Source organism: Ursus americanus, chromosome 8, assembly GCF_024610735.1.
Source record: "Ursus americanus isolate L20-20 chromosome 8, mUrsAme1.1.p, whole genome shotgun sequence".
NCBI lineage: Eukaryota > Metazoa > Chordata > Mammalia > Carnivora > Ursidae > Ursus > Ursus americanus.
Genome location: NC_142134.1, coordinates 52,090,794 through 52,107,655, shown reverse-complemented (window position 1 = coordinate 52,107,655; position 16,862 = coordinate 52,090,794). Strand labels below are relative to the sequence as shown.

Genomic DNA, 16,862 nt, shown 5'->3' with positions numbered 1-16,862 from the left:
AAGGTACAAAAAGGTTTATAGCATGGCTCCTACTAGCTTTTAGTGATTTTTTTTAAGATTTTATGTTTGTTTTCCCTTTGTAAATGATTATTTTTCTCTTTTAAACTTCTCCTTTTTGATTGAAAGAAAAAGGTGAAATTCCTTGCTGGAAATGAATGTAACCAGAATTTGAACATTTTTTTTTAAGAGTAGAAAAGCAGTTTTTACAGTTACATAAGTTACAGCTCTGTGTAACTTATTTATATAGTGTGCCTTATGGGGTTCTGGGTGTGGGCTGACTGAGGAAAGCTTTTGATGGGGTTAAAAAAAAATTGGAGCCTGTCCACGTAATACTGTTTGGGGTGCATATTTTGTTTTATTTTACTATTATAAAGACTTTGATCCCTGTCCATCAGGCATCTGGGTGCATCTGGGATTCCCTAGCATGTCACCCCTTTGTGAAGAATATATATTCTTATTTTCCAGTAAATAATGTTATCAATAATTATTGAGCATATTGACCACAGCTCCAGAAAATTTACTTGGTTGGAGATAAATAAAAATGTTAGGTGCAAAGAGTAAATATTATGGGAGTTTTGAGGGCATGTGTATGGAGGGAGGGTTTTATTTTGTTTTGTTTTGTAGTTTTTATTTTAATTCCAGTTAATATACAGGGTTATATTAGTTTCAGGTCTATAATATTAAAGGGAGGTTTTTGAGCTAGGTTCCAAGGGAAAGTTAAGACTGACCTCAAATTTCACATGACGGTGCCAAAGGAATTAGAGGAATAGTGGAATTTATAAGTAAATGATTTTTTTCTGTAGGCATCTGAGTTGGAACTAGGGAGCAGAGATTATTGACAAAATTAAGTAGGAAACACATGTACATATTTAGAAAGGTTGCATGCACAGCTCTGATACACACATAGTTGTGGAATTAGCATCTAAGTATCTTCGCTGTTTTCTTTAGGAAAAAACCACCTTCTTCACGCTGAAGTAAAAGGTAACCATAAGGTATCTGACCAGTACCCAGATCAGGTCTGAAACAATATTACCAATGCCACAGTAACCCCCAGCCATCCCTTTGCAGGGACTTTCCTGATTTACAATAGTACAGATTAGCTTTGAGTATGTTTGAGTGAAAGAGTAGACGCAAATGTGTACTATATGATTGTTTTAATTTTGAAGGTTTTCAGAAGATGCCCTTCAAAATCTTTGTTCAGGGGGCACTTGGGTGTTTCAGTCAGTTAAGCATCTAACTCTTGATCTTGGCTCAGGTCTTAAACTCAGGGTTGTGAGTTTGAACTCTGCATTGGGCTCTGTGCTGAGCGTGGAGCCTACTTAAACACAAAATCTTTGTTCAAAAAATAACAGTAGTAGTGTCTTAGAAAATGTGTTAAAATGCATTGCGTATTTGAGTTGAAAGATCTAGGCCAAATTCCTCATCTATAAGATCAGGAGACTGAGGCCTGAAGAGATTGTTATTTAGTGATAAACAGACTGGTTAATGAACCCAGGCTTTTTGCATAACAGTTCATCCTAACCATTATATATGGTTGCTTTATGGGACTATTTTTTTCATAAATAATACTGTAAATGCTAAATGACAGTTTAATATTGACTAGTGTATTTAAGTATATTTTGCCTTTTTTTTTTTATCTTGGTGTGAGAACTTAAATTTGGTAGGAGGCAGAGATATTTCACTCCTTAAGCATGATACAGTAAATTTAGATTAGTGATTAAGAACGTGGGCTTTGGAATTAGATTTGCTTTGAGTCCTGGCTTTTCTATTTAATACCTGCAGCATTGACTCTATATCTTAGTTTTCTTATCTGTAAGAATGTAGGAAGGTTAAAGGATCTTTACAGTGCTCAGAGCAATTCTGGGACATATGAACGGATAGCTGTTAACATGTCAAAATTAGCTGTATGTTCATATTCTGCTTATTGTTGTTTTGGATCATAAAGGTTTCCTTTGGTGGTGTAGTGATAGCTCTATGTGAATTTGCCTGAAGAAAAGATTTTAAAAAGGGGGCTTTAGTACTTTTTTTTTTTTTTTAAGATTTTATTTATTTATTTGACAGAGATAGAGACAGCCAGCGAGAGAGGGAACACAAGCAGGGGGAGTGGGAGAGGAAGAAGCAGGCTCACAGCGGAGGAGCCCGATGTGGGGCTCGATCCCATAACGCTGGGATCACGCCCTGAGCCGAAGGCAGACGCTTAACCGCTGTGCCACCCAGGCGCCCCGGGGCTTTAGTACTTCTGACAGACAGAGTTTCTTTGTCATCTATGTGCGAACAACCTGTGGCGAACGGGAATGCAAAAGAAAAATATGGGCCTTGTTCTCAAGGTGTTAATCTTACTTTAGGAGACAGTTGTAAATTGGGCAAGAGTTTGTGTTAAAATGTGACCTTTTTAATTGAAAAAGAAGTACTTTATTTGGAAGTCTTTCAGATAATACAGCTTTACAGGATTATTTGGGATTTCTTGGTGTGGCTCTGATTGCCTTGAACTGCACCAAGAAGTCTAGATTCTAATCCTGTGGTATATGTAAAGTAATCTTGAATCCCTTGGTGAAATTCCTATTTTATTTTATTTTATTTTATTTTATTTTATTTTATTTTATTTTATTTTATTTAAAAGATTTTATTTATTTATTTGACAGAGAGAGAGACAGCCAGTGAGAGAGGGAACACAAGCAGGGGGAGTGGGAGAGGAAGAAGCAGGCTCCCAGCGGAGGAGCCTGATGTGGGGCTCGATTCCAGGACTCCAGGATCACGCCCTGAGCCGAAGGCAGGCGCTTAACGACTGAGCCACCAAGGCGCCCCAATTTTATTTTTTTTTTAAGATTTTATTTGAGAATGAGAGAGTGCACTCGAGAGCATGGGTGGGGAGAGGGGCAAGGGAGAGGGAGAAACAGACTGCTGGCTGAGCAGTGAGCTCGATGGGGCTCCATCCCAGGACCCTGAGATCATGACCTGAGCTGAAGGCAGACGCTTAACTGACTGAGCCGCCCAGGCGCCCCTAAAATTCCTATTTTAGAATTGGGTGTTGGAAGATAGAAAGTGGCGGTCACATCCATCTGACATCCGTGGTGTTCTCTTATGTAATTTTGCAAAGGAGAGAACTTCGGTTCATTCAAAACCTTTGTCCTTTTTCTCCCTTTAGTTCTTTGCTTTTACTGCAGATTTAAAATACTAAATACTTAAGAGTTGAATGCCTACTATCTGACATCTTATATGTATGGCAGCCTTATGAGATGGATGTTGTTCTTATTTTACAGATTAGAAAATTACAGCTCTGAAGAAAGTAGGTAACTTTCTCTGTATCAAGCAACTTGTTGGTGGAACGGGTTGAAAAGTAGGTCTCTGACTCCCAAATATTTACTGATTATGGTGGAAAGACTAGTGTGTACAATCATTTCTGCTCCTTGCTACCTGTCCATTATTTTTAAAGGTGCTTTTTAAAATTACGGAATATTTTAGATTTAGAAGTTTAGAAAACAGTAGGTGAGAACGCCTTTATGTTCATGGTATAGATTTAACAGATCTTAACTCTCTCATACTTGGTTAACTCGCCCTTTCCCCCAAGAAATAAAACATACAGATGAAGTTCACTCTGTAACCTTTGCCCTTTTCCATTCTCTTTCTTAGAAGTAACCACTCTGCGGAAAATGCCTATATCCTTCCCATTCATACTTTTGTTTTTACTATTGAAACCATAGTATTTTTGAGTGTAAAAGCACTTTTTAGTGTTTTTAAAAGCTTAAAATTTTTTTTCATAGATGATTGTTATATTCTACATCTCCTGCAACTCTTCTTTTTATTTTTTTAAAAGATTTTATTTACTCATTTGAAAGAGGCTAGCGACAGAGCGAGCACAAGCAGGGGGATAGGCAGAGGGAGAGAGAGAAGCAGACTTCCCGCCAAGCTGGGAGCCTGACATGGGGCTTGATCCCAGGACCTAGAGATCATGATCTGAGCTGAAGGCAGACACTTAACCAACTGAGCCACCCAGGCACCCCTCCTGCAACTTTTCTTTTTAGTGTTACTTTTTTTTTTTTTAGAATTTATCCATGACAATGCATATCGCTTTGGTTCTTTAAATTATGTAGTATTTCACATCAGTTTTTTTGTTGTTTGTTCATTTTCTATGTGCAGCGTGTAGTTTCAGCTTTTAGCTGTTGTACCAAAAAAAAGCATTGAATGTTATTATACATGTTTTCTTGGACACATACGAGTTGTTCCTAGGAAGTAATATTGTAGGATCTGAGTGTATTTGCATCTTCTGCATTACTGGATATTGCTTCAAGCTACCAATGATTGTATCAATTTACACACTTCCAGCAGTGTATAAGAGTTCTAGTGACCTGACATTTCTAAGACTTATATTTTTGTCAGTCTGATGGATGTGAAATGGTAGCTTATTTTAATTTTAATTTCCCATGCCAGTAGAGATATTAAACATATTTTTGGGTTTATTGGCCATTAGGGTTTGTTTTTTTTTTTTTTTTTTTTTTGCAAACTTAGTGTTTTCATTCCTTACCCATTTAAAAAAATTTGGGGCACCTGGATGGTTCAGTTGGTTAAGCATCTGCCTTCAGCTCAGGTCATGAGGGATCGAGTCCCACGTCTCTTGCCCTGTGCAGCCTGCACAGCGGGGAGTTTGCTTCTCCCTCTGTCCCTCCCCCCTGCTCTTGCGCTCTTGCGTGCGCTCTATTTCTCTCAAAAATAATAAAAATCTTCAAAAACTTGCATGGTTTGTATTTTTCTTACTGATTTACAGGAATTCTTTATATATAATTTTATCTACTTCCATTATGTGGGTTAATTTTTAACTTTTTTTATGCTTTATTTTGTAATTGTGGTATACTACACATATAAAACTTACCATCTTGTACAGTTTTAAGTTAGAGTTTCAGTGTACATTATTGTACCACCATTACTACTATCCATCACCAGAACTCATTTCATCTTATAAAACCAAAATTCTGTATCTATTAAACGCTAACTCTACTTCTCTTGCCCAGCCCATGGCATTCATCATTCATCATTCAACTTTTTGTCTCTGTGAGCTACTGTATTATACGTTACTTGTCCTTTTGTGACTGTTTCATTTTGCTTAACTTTGTCATATCTTTTGTCTGAAGTTTAATTTTTTAAAAAAAGATTTTATTCATTTATTTGACAGGGAGACAGTGAGAGAGGGAACACAAGCAGGGGGAGTGGGAGAGGGAGAAGCAGGCTCCCCCCCCCCCACCCTGGCAGGGAGCCTGAGGCAGGACTCAGTAGCTGAAGGCAGACAACCAACGACTGAGCCACCCTGGCACCACTGAAGTTTAATTTTTAAGTAGTCACACTTTTAGGGGGGCTCCTGGCTACTCATTTGGTAGAATGTGTGACTAGATCTTGGGGTTGTGAGTTCAAGGCCTGCGTTGGGGGTAGAATTCACTTAGAAAGAAGTATGTCACATTTTTCTGTTTTTTTTTCCTGTATGGTATGCTTTTTGTATTTTGTTTCAGAAATCTTTTCCTTAATTATCATAAAGATATTTTATATTTGGTTATAGGAGCAAATAAAGGTTATATTCCTTAACTGCTGTACTCAGGCTTCTGTCTCTACCATAGCATATGGAAACTACTTCTCTAGGCATTACCAGTATCTTCCCATTTGTCAAATGCGGAGTAACTTCTCATCAGTCCATTTTGTACATCTTTTACTTCATTTCTCAGAGCTTGCCTCTTGGGTTGCTCTGATACTGCTGGTTTTCCTTCATACTATGTTATTACCCTTTCTAAGTTGATTTCATCCCTTATTCTCCATTTATCTCCTAAATCTTTGTTTCCTCTTTTGCATTCCTTTTGTTAATCACTCTAGGTCAGGTTGTCATATCCCAGATGGACTATTTATAGTAAAACAGCTTGCTTATTTACATTTATTTCTCTGTAGCCTCTGTTCAACCCTCCTGGTGCCATGCCATAGGATGGATTTATTTATTTTTAAAGATTTTATTTATTAGAGAGCAGGGGGAGGAGAAGCAGACTCCCCACTCAGTAGGGAGCCCGACACGGGGCTCCCTCCCAGGATCCTGGGATTATGACCTGAACCGAAGGCAGGCAGACGCTTAACTGACTGGGCCACCCAGTTGCCGCCGTGCTGCAGGATTTAATTTTTAAAATATGATCTTGTCGTTTTCCTTTAGTTTCTCTACTGCCTATTGCATAAAGTCAGAACTTTGATACTTTTGTTGTAGCCTACCTTTCTTGACCTGTTCCCTGTCAAGTCTCAACACAGTTGCATGCATACACATACTTCACTCTGTCTCAGACCTTCAGCTACACTAAATTGCTCACCATTTAGTTGTTTTGTTTGCCTGGAATAAGCCCTTACCTCCTCCTTTGCCTTCGAAATGTACTTATCCTAAAATGCCACTCCTGATAACCTTTTGCGAAAATAGTTTCCCCCTGTTTTCCAGTGTCATTTTGTCAGAATTTTGTTAGTTACTATATATATATATATATCTTGGTAATTGTACATATGTCTTTCTGCTCCGGCCAGATATCATTGAGCTCTTTGAGGATACTTATTCATCTTTTTTCCTTCATCTTGTATAGTGCCTGGAATTGGTAGGCTTAGTAACATTTACAGTAAGTCAAAAAATTTTTGATAGACATCTTTTTTTTTGGAGTTGCTGCTGAAAGTGCATAAACCTTTGCATAGCTGTTAGGGCAGGCCTTTTATTCTGTTAATTATTTTCTTTTTATTTATTTGTTTGTTTGACAGAGAGAGACAGCCAGCGAGAGAGGGAACACAAGCAGGGGGAGTGGGAGAGGAAGAAGCAGGCTCCCAGCAGAGGAGCCTGATGTGGGGCTTGATCCCAGAGCACCGGGATCACGCTGTGAGCCGAAGGCAGACGCTTAACGACTGCGCCACTCAGGCGCCCCACTGTTAATTATTTTCAACATTTTTGGGATTATATATTTTTCTAGTGATTACAAATGCAGGGCTAGTATATGTAGCTTTCTTTCTCAAGTGACTGTGGGTACTTTACTTTTAGGTTTCTTTGTTTTGTTTTTGTGGGGTTTTTTGTTTGTTTATTTTTGTTTAATTAGAGAGAGAGAGCAAGAGAGAGACCGAGACCGAGAACGTGAGCAGGGTGGAGGAACAGAGGGAGAAGCAGACTCCCCACTGAACAGGGAGCCTGATGTAGGGCTCTATCCTAGGACTCTAGGATCTTGAGTCCTGGGACTCAACCTGACTGAGCCACCCAGGTGCCCCAAGGTTTCTTAGTTTTATGTGAACTATCCTATTTGGGATTGGCATAAAGTGTGGGTTGTCTGATACTATGGTTTTTCAGCAGTGATAATACATTTTGCTTCATTTTTCTTAAATCCTTCTTAGTAGTTTCTTTTTTTTTCTTTTTAAATAGAATATATTGAAGTTTATGCCTCTATTGAACATTTGGTTATTTCCAGTTTTTGCTGGTGCATGTGTGTAAGAATTTTAGGTGTGTATCTGAGAGTGGTATTACTAGGCCGTTGGGTGTTTGGATGAGATATTAAGTGTTTGGATGAGATATTAGGTGGTTATATGTGTCAAACATTATTTTTATCTGTAGGCTTGGTCATACTTTGATTATATCCTTTGGTGTTTACTTAGGTGCTTTGTCTGCTCTTAGGAACTGTGAGTGTGAGTCATTGAAGGAAGAGACTTATCTTATATTTTCAGTTCTCCATTGCTGAGCTCATTGCCAGGTAAGCAGGAGGCTGTTGTTTTCCCAAATGAGTTTAAGGATTTTTTTTAAGCACCAGGGAACTTATCCCCAACCATTATGAAAGTATAACTGCTTATCCTGCTTCTGAGACTAGGGACTTTATAATATGTTGATAAAGGTAGCCCATAGATGAGGTTGGGTTTCTGTTCAGTGTTAAGTGTTGGTAATTTGGTTAGTTTGTGATTTGGGGTGTTATAATGTCAAAGCCAAAAGCTGGGAAATAAGATGGTGGGAAGGCAATTTTTTTTTTTATTTATTCTGTAGTTTTCTCTGTTAAAGATCTCAGGGGGCATCTATTCTGTATTATGTATGACATCATCTGTATCACCATGGATTAACTTTTTAGTTTAAGTCTACATTTTTCTTCATTTTATTCAACAAGTATTTATTGAATGCCATCTGTGTTGTTAATAAAACATAGTCCAGGGCACCTGGACTGGGTGACTCAGTCTGGGTGGTTCAGTCAGTAACGCCTCTGCCTTCAGCTCAGGTCATGATCCCAAGGTCCTGGGATTGAGCCCCGCATTGGGCTCCCTGCTCAGCAGGAGTCTGCTTCTCCCTTTGCCCCTCCCCCTCCCCCTGCTCATGCTTGTGTGTGCGCGCGTGCTCTCTCTCTCTCTCTCTGAAAGAAAGAAATAAAATAAATAAATAAATAAATAAAATCCTTTAAAAAAAGACATAGTCCATGCTGTTATGGAGTAAATTATAGTCTAGTAAGGCAATGAAACATTGAACAATTTTATGTGTGTTTGTTGAGTTTAAGTAAGGAGAACGGTTGGGGTGGGGTAACCTAACCTCAGGAAAGAGTTCCTTGGGAATAACCCTCCAACTGATAGTTGGGAGGGTAAGTTGAAATTAACTTAGTCATTCGTTAGGATGATCAATTCTTATATGCATACAGAAAGCACTGGTAATCATTATACAGTCAATGTAGAATTGCTTTTCCGTTTTAAATAAATAGCCAGTTTCTGTGAATACAAAAGTAACAAATGTTTGCTTATTATTGAATTTTGAAAAATACATCGAGCTATAATAAAGTAAAAATTATCTGTAATCCCACCCTTGGGGATAAGTCTTTGATTTAAAATATTTTTGTTTGGGGCGCCTGGGTGGCTCCGTCGTTAAGCGTCTGCCTTTGGCTCAGGTCATGATCCCGGGGTCCTGGGGCCGAGCCTGGCATCGGCATTGGGCTCCCTGCTCAGCGGGAAGCCTGCTTTTCCCTCTCCTACTCCCCCTGCTTGTGTTCCCTCTCTCTCTGTGTCTCTGTCAAATAAATAAATAAATAAAATCTTTAAAAAAATAAAATATTTTTGTTTGTCTATGAAATATTTCAAACATGTAGAGATACACCTTAATTTTGGTTATTCTGTTGTTTTTTTCTTTTTTTTAATGTACGTGTACATATATACACATGTTTAGAAGTTTTTAAAAGAGCTTTGAATATAATTCCAATCTGACTTTCAACCCAGATTTGTAATTTGTAATTTTTTCAGTGATTTGAAGCTGTCTTTCCCTACTAAACTCCCTACTTTTTTTTTTTTTTAAAGATTTTATTTATTTGAGAGAGAGCGGGCATGCACAAGTAGGGGAAGGGGCAGAGGGAGAGGGAGAAGCAGATGCCCCACTGAGCAGGGAGCCCAATGCTCCCTGAGAAGCTCAAGAGTAAGCATCATGGGTCATCTTTATATCATCGTTACCAACAGCTCTTTTATTTATTTAACAAATATTTGAGGGCTCCCTTTATCCTAGGTACCATGATATGTGCTGAGACTATAGTGATGAGTGGGGCAAGGTAAGACAGGCAAACAAGTGATAAAAGCAACACAGAGAAATACAATATTGTATAGATGAAATTAATTGTTTTTGACTGGGTGTTCAGAAAAGGCATTTCCTAGGACTCTTGACTTAAATTGAGATCTGAATGATAAAGCTATGTCTTTAGGGGATGAAAACATTCCAGATCAGAGGAAATAGTGAATGTAAAGGCCATAAATTAGGAATAAATTTGCTATGTTTAAGCAAGCAAAAGGTTATTGTGGTTGGAGTATTGTAGGTAAGAGGCGGTGAATGATGCAAGATGAAGTTGGAGATGTAGGCGGAAGCCAGATCACATAAAACTTCTAAGTCCAGAGTAAGGAATTTGTATTTTAAGTGACTCTGAAAGCCATTTGAGGATTTAAAGAAAACCAAAAAAAATTTTTTTAAAGATTTTATTTGTTTGAGAGAGAGAGAGCGCGCGCGCACAGTGGGGGGGAGCAGGAAGGAGAGGGAGAAGCAGGTTCACTGAGCAGGGAGCCTGATGTGGGGCTCGACCCCAGGACCCTGGGAACATGACCTGAGCCGAAGGCAGATACCTAATGACTGAGCCACCCAGGCACCCCTCAGAATTTTTGTTTTTAAAAGACCACTTTGAGGGCCCCTGGGTGGCTCAGTGGGTTGTGTCCAGCTCTTGATTTCAGCTCAGTTCATAACCTCAGGGTTGTGGATCAAACTCCTCATTGGGCTCTGCACTGGGTGTGGACCCCACTTGGGATTCTGTCTTTCCCTCTTCCCATTCCCCCTCACCCACCCCACCCCCTTGCAAGCTTTCTAGATCTCTCTTGCTTTAAGAAAACAAACAAAAAACGCTTTGATGCCTTTAACTTATGACTAAGGAAATAACAATTTGGGGTGACGCCTGATTGCTCACTGCTAATGTGAGACGTGTTTTTGAGCAGGTAAAGGTTGCCCCTAAGGTTACTCGTCTACTTTGTGGGATTGTTGGGAGTCAAGATCTTCCCGTCCCCCTTTAAAAAAAAAATACCACTTTGGCTGCTGTGTGGAGAATGAATTGAAACTGAAGATGTAAAGAAAAAGGATTTAGGAGTTAGGGGTTGAGTTTGGCTGGAGTAAAGTCAAGACTGGAGAGAAGTTTCCCAGAGTTGCTTGGTTGGGGATTTTACAGTGTTAATAAACTACTAACTTTCAATTTACCATTCTTAGGAGTTTGACCCTTGTCCTTAAACTCTCAAAATGCCTGTCAGAGGTTCAGACCACATGTCTGAATTTCAGAAAGGGTAAGGCATAACCCATATGTCCGCTGAGTTCACCTCTTTAAAGAACTTTCTGAGAAATCCCATTGAATGACTTCTGTTTTTATTTTTATTTTTTTTAATCCTGGACTGTGTCATAACATCTTCTTGGTAAGGGAAACTGGGAAAAATTTTTTTAGCTGAGCACATGCTCCCCAATTAAAATCAGGGTTTCATTAAGAAGGCAAAAGGAGAAAGGAAATTGGTTAGGCATCTTGCCCTGTGGAGGTGGTGAGTGGCAGGAATGAACTAAGGAAGACTTTTTGGGAAGCCTTTCTAATAGCCTAGGCATGAGATGATTGTATTTTGGGATTATAGTTGAATAGGAGGCTGAAGAGAAGTATTTGGGATATATTTTAAAGGTAGAGTCACAAGAGCTTGTCGATGGTGCAGATGAAAGGTGAAGAACCTAGAAAAACACCTAGAACTTTGTCTTTAGCAACTAGACAGTTGGTGGTGCTATTTTCCGAGATGGGAAAGAGCGGGAGGAGCACATTGAAAGTGTCAGGGAATTAAGAGTTTTGCTCCGTTCTTGTTAGGTTAAAGCTTAGACTGGGTGACTTACGTCTAGGAGAATTTGGTTAGAAAAGGAGGGAGTCTAGGACAAAGTTCTAGTTTTTGTCATGGACCCCTAGCATCTTTTGTGGTTGAGCCTAGAAGAAACATTCAAAGATAAGGAGAGTGAACTATTAATGATATATTAGGAAAACCAGGGGAGTGTGGTGTCTTTGAAACCAAGAGAAAACAGAGTTCCAAGAGTGGTCAACTTTGTCGTGCTAAGGGAGAGAAATGACCACTGAATTTGCAGCACAGTTATCATTGGTGACCTTGACTAGAATATTTTCATTGGAATTGTGAAGATGGACGGAGTTAGTAAGAGGAAGTAAGGTGAGGAACTGGCAGCTGTAGTCAACTTTGTAAAGTTTTGCTTTGACAGAGGAGCAGAGAAGAGAGGGAGGAGCTGCAGAAGAATATGGCTTCAGAAATCTTTAAAAAAAATTTTTTTTTAAGATTCTGTTTTAGAGAGAGAGCGTGCACACAAGTGCGGGCAGGAGAGGGACAGGCGCCCTGTGCTGAGCTCAGAACCCGACTCGGGGCTTGATCTCACAACTCTGAGATCATGACTTGAGCCAAAATCAAGACTCAGATTGCTTAACCAACTGAGCCCCCCTCCCCAGGTGCCCCTTACAAAATTTCTCATATTCTATTATGCTTATGTGTTGATGAATGGGAGAAATTGATTATGCTAGAGAAAGGAGGAGTGATTGAATTTGCGAAGTCCTTGAGAAGAACAAGGGGGGTATTACTAGGATAAATAGAAGGATAATCTTTAATAGGAGTGGAGACACTTAGGGCAATGTTGTTTTCATTTGGGATTTGTGGTCTTCACTTGAACATGAGACCAATTAATGATAGTTGTGTGGCAGACACAGGAAGGTGGTTTTGTTTTGTTTTTTTAAGTTAATTGGGGAATGAGTTTAACTAGCAGTGGGGCTTTGCCATATGAGTACCATGAAGGAACAAAAGTATCAAGGTTAAGGAAGGGAATGATTGATAATGACGGAGAGTGGGTGATGTTTCATTAAGCCAGCTAATAGCTGGGTTTGGAGTACTAAATAGTGAACTTCATCTAAGGAGGTCGGGAATCTGAGAAACTTGAAATGGATTTCAGAGAAGGTGTGATTTTTGGTGATGACAAAATTATGTGTATGACCATGGGAATAAGAGCTTACAGTCTTTAAATATTTATTAGAAGCACAGTCTTTGTCTCCTTACTATTTTTTGAGAATTTAGAAATGTACGAAGATGATGAGTATAAGCAGCAGTCTCTCATTAGGTACAAATAGCTGTTGCTAGTAACATCCTTTTTTGGTTTTTTATTTATTTTTTATTTATTTTTTGTTTTTTAAACCAAATCAATGTCTTAGTATGTAGTATACTGCTTTGCATTTTTTTTTTTTACTCTTAATGTATTTTATATTTCCTTCCTTCCTTCCTCAGTAGGCAAGACCTGAGTTGAGATCAAGAGTCAGACATTTGGGGCGCCTGGGTGGCTCAGTCACTTAAGCGCCTGCCTTCGTTTAGGGTCATGATCCCTAGGTCCTGGGATTGAGCCCCGAATTGGGCTTTCTGCTCAGCGGGGAGCCTGCTTCTCCCTCTCCCTCTGCCTACTGCTCTACTACTTGTGCGCTCGCTCTCTCTTTCTCAAATAAATAAATAAATAAATAAATAAAATCTTTAAAAAAAAAAGTGTTAGATGTTTGAGTGAACCACCTAGGCACCTGGTATATCTTATATTTTCTATGTGGTATTAAATATTCTTTTTTTTTTTTTTTAAAGATTTTATTTATTTGATAGAGACAGTCAGCGAGAGAGGGAATACAAGCACGGAGAGTGGGAGAGGAAGAGGCAGGCTCCCAGTGGAGGAGCCCGATGTGGGGCTCGATCCCAGAACACCGGGATCACGCCCTGAGCCGAAGGCAGATGCTTAACGACTGCGCTACCCAGGCGCCCCATATTCTTTAAAAATGTTTACTGTTTAGGGGTGTCTGGCTGGCTCAGTTGGTGGAGTGGGCAACTGTTGATCTCGGGGTTATGAGGTTGAGCCCCACATTTGGTGTAGAGATTACTTAAAATCTTTTTTTTTTTTCCCAAGATTTTATTTGTTTATTTGACTGGGAGAGAGGGAACACAAGCAAGGGAGTGGGAGAGGGAGAAACAGGCTTCCTGCTGAGCAGGGAGCCCGATGCAGGTCTCTGTCCCAGGACCCTGAGATCATGACCTGAGCCAAAGGCAGACGCTTACGACTGAGCCACCCAAGCACCCCAAGATTACTTAAAATCTTTTAAAAAATGTTTGTTTAATATTAAATAGCATTAAATAGTAGTATTTAATTTATAGTAGTATTTAATTTATATATTTAATATTTAGTATTACCTGACTAAACCATTCTTTTTTTTTAAGTTTTATTTATTTAAGTAATCTCTACACCTAACATGGGGCTTGAACTCAACGACCCTGAGATTAAGAGTCTTGCTCTTCTTCTTTTTTTTTTTTTTTTTTTAAAGATTTTTATTTATTTATTTGACAGAGAGAGACAGCCAGTGAGAGAGGGAACACAAGCAGGGGAGTGGGAGAGGAAGAAGGCTTCCAGCAGAGGAGCCTGATGTGGGGCTCGATCCCATAATGCCGGGATCACGCCCTGAGCCGAAGGCAGACGCTTAACGACTGAGCCACCCAGGCGCCCCATTTTGCTCTTCTTCTTTTTTTTTTTTTTTAAAGATTTTTTAAATTTATTTATTCGACAGAGATAGAGACAGCCAGCGAGAGAGGGAACACAAGCAGGGGGAGTGGGAGAGGAAGAAGCAGGCTCATAGCGGAAGAGCCTGATGTGGGGCTCGATCCCACAATGCCGGGACCACGCCCTGAGCCGAAGGCAGACGCTTAACCCCTGTGCCACCCAGGCGCCCCAAGAGTTTTGCTCTTCTAACTGAACCAGCCAGGCGACCCTAAACCGTTCTTTTATTGAACATTTACAAGTTGTTTCTGTTTTTCCCAGTGTGTGTGTGTGTGTGTGTGTGTGTGTGTGTGTATTGAATGGAGTATCTTTATATAACTTTTACATGAATTTATTTCCTTAAGATAGATTTCCTGGAAAAAAGTTACTGGGTCATAGTGTCTGAACTTTTCATATGCTGATGACCAAAGTGCTTCCCAGAAAGTTTGTTGTAAATTACTCTAGCACTGGCACTGCATGAGGCAGCCAGTTTCATCATATTCTCACCATTAATACAATTTTTAAAAAGTCAAACAGAAAAATCATTTGTCCAATTTTTTAAAATTTTATTCAACTTTTTATTAGAAATTTTCTTTCTTTCTCTTTCTCTTTCTTTTCTTTCCTTCCTTCCTTCCTTCCTTCCTTCCTTCCTTCCTTCCTTCCTTCCTTCCTTCCTTCCTTCACCTATCAATTTGCAAGAGAGAACATGAGCATTAGTGGGCGGAGAGGGAGAGGGAGAAGCAGACTCACCACTGAGCAGGGAGCCTGAAACGGGGTTTGATCCCAGGACCCTAGGATCATGACCTGAGTTGAAAGCAGATGCTTAACTGAGCGAGCCACCCCAGGTCCCCCTTATTAAGAAAATTTGCAAGTGGAAAGTTGAAGTATACTTATATTCCCACCACCTAGATTCAACAGTTGTTAATGTTACTGATACGAAGGTAATTCACTACCAAAATCTTGAGATTCCATCTCCTAAAAATAACATTCTTTTACATAACTCTAGTATCATTATCCTACCAAAGGGAAGGTTAATTCCTTGGTATATAATATTCATATTTCCTCAGGTTTTATAGCCTTTTTTGCCAGGGGTGGGGGGGGGGAGCATGTTCTACTTAAGGTCTACAAATTGCAAATGAGTATAATTTTTAGCGTTTTAAAATTTACATTGGTTCTCTCACATACACCCTTTTTTTCTCTTTTTGATACTGAAAATCCTGGAGATTCCTTTATGGTGGTGCTTTTTATATTTCTTGTAACCTGGGAGTTTATGTGTAAAGATTTGACTATATTCAGGTTAAACATTTTTGGCAAGAAGACTCCTAGTGTAGTAGATATTTCATATTCAGTCATTAATAGATGTGTAATAATATCAGGTTGTCTCACTGTTAGCGATGCTAGGTCATTTGATCCTTGCCTGCATCAGTTATTTCATTGGGGGTTGTGGAAAGTTGATTTTCCTAATTGCCAACTTTACATTGCTTAGCTAATATTCTCCTCGAAAGAAAAGTTTTCCATCATCAACTGGAATGAAAATTATTATCAGAGTAAAGATTTGGTATAGTGGTCACCTCCAATGGCAATAATGGTTTTTCCCTTTCTCTTTTTTTATTATCAGTATGTGAATGTCTTGGTCACTGTAGGCTACCATAACAGAATACCATAGTCTGGGTGGCATAAACAACAGAAATTAACTTTTTCACAGTTCTAGAGTTGGGGATTTTAAGTCACAGCTTCAAAAGTAATTTGAGATCTGTCTCTGTTGTTTGAAATTCTTGTGGTTAAAATAACATTTATGCAAAATGAATTCGTGTTGGATTTATAATAGTGTTTGTGTTTAGGTGAAAGGATTACTGGTAAGTGGTAGAAGTGATGGCATATTTTCTTGTCTTTTCCCTTTTTTAAGAAAGATATAATTTTGTCTCAATTTCAGATATATATTCTTTGTCAAATTAAGGTCTGTATTTGTCAAATTAAGGCATTTCCAAATACCTTTTTAATTTCTTTAGATTTTGTTTGTTTTTAAGATTTATTTATTTTAGAGCATATGTGTTCCGGGTGGGAGGGTGGGGAGAAGGAGAGGGAAAGAGAAACTTAAGCATGTTCCTTGCTGAGCGTGGAGCCTGACTCATGACCCTGAGATCACCACTGAAGCTGAAACCAAGAGTCCTGTTCTCAACCAAATGCACCACCCTGATGCCCCTTAATATTTTATTTTTAAGTAATCTCTACACCCAACTGGGGCTCAAATTTACAACCCCAAGATCAAGAGTCTCATGCCCCACTGACTGAGCCAGCCAGGCACCCCCCAAGTACTTTTTGATAAAAGTTTTCATGGAATGAAATCATTCTTGAATTCTTGGAATAAATCCCTCTTGGTCATAGAGAATAGTACTTTAGTTTGTGATGCATGTTAACTAAGATTTTGTTTAGAGTTGTATATCTTTTTAGTGAGACCTGCCTGTATTTGTTCAGAATTGTGCTGGGTTAAGTTTGTGGGTGGTGGTCAGAGCCATGTTTGTTTTATAAAATGTGTTTATGATCATTGTACTCATTTCATTTTTTTGAATCAGTATGGGATTATTCTTTGTAAATTGGGGTATGTGTTTGAGAACCAAGTGGCTTTTTAGAGTGGTTGCTGAAAGGCATATTTTTTGTGAATTTCTTTTTTTGTCTTAATGTTCTGTTCATGTTCAAAATTTTTGTCAATTTAGGTAGTTTTTAAAAAAATCTCTTATGTAATACATTTTATTTATTATTTATG

General features: G+C 38.9%; 1 protein-coding gene and 1 non-coding gene across 2 annotated transcripts in view; both read left to right on the top strand.

Annotated features, from left to right (window-relative positions):
* UBE2K (ubiquitin conjugating enzyme E2 K) overlaps positions 1 to 16,862 on the top strand; it is a 72,525-nt gene that overhangs the window by 4,727 nt on the left and 50,936 nt on the right. The gene's annotated exons all lie outside the window — the stretch shown is intronic.
* Positions 10,383 to 10,531, top strand: LOC123804105 (U12 minor spliceosomal RNA). The gene has a single exon (XR_006783070.1). It is a non-coding gene; the product is annotated as a U12 minor spliceosomal RNA (small nuclear RNA).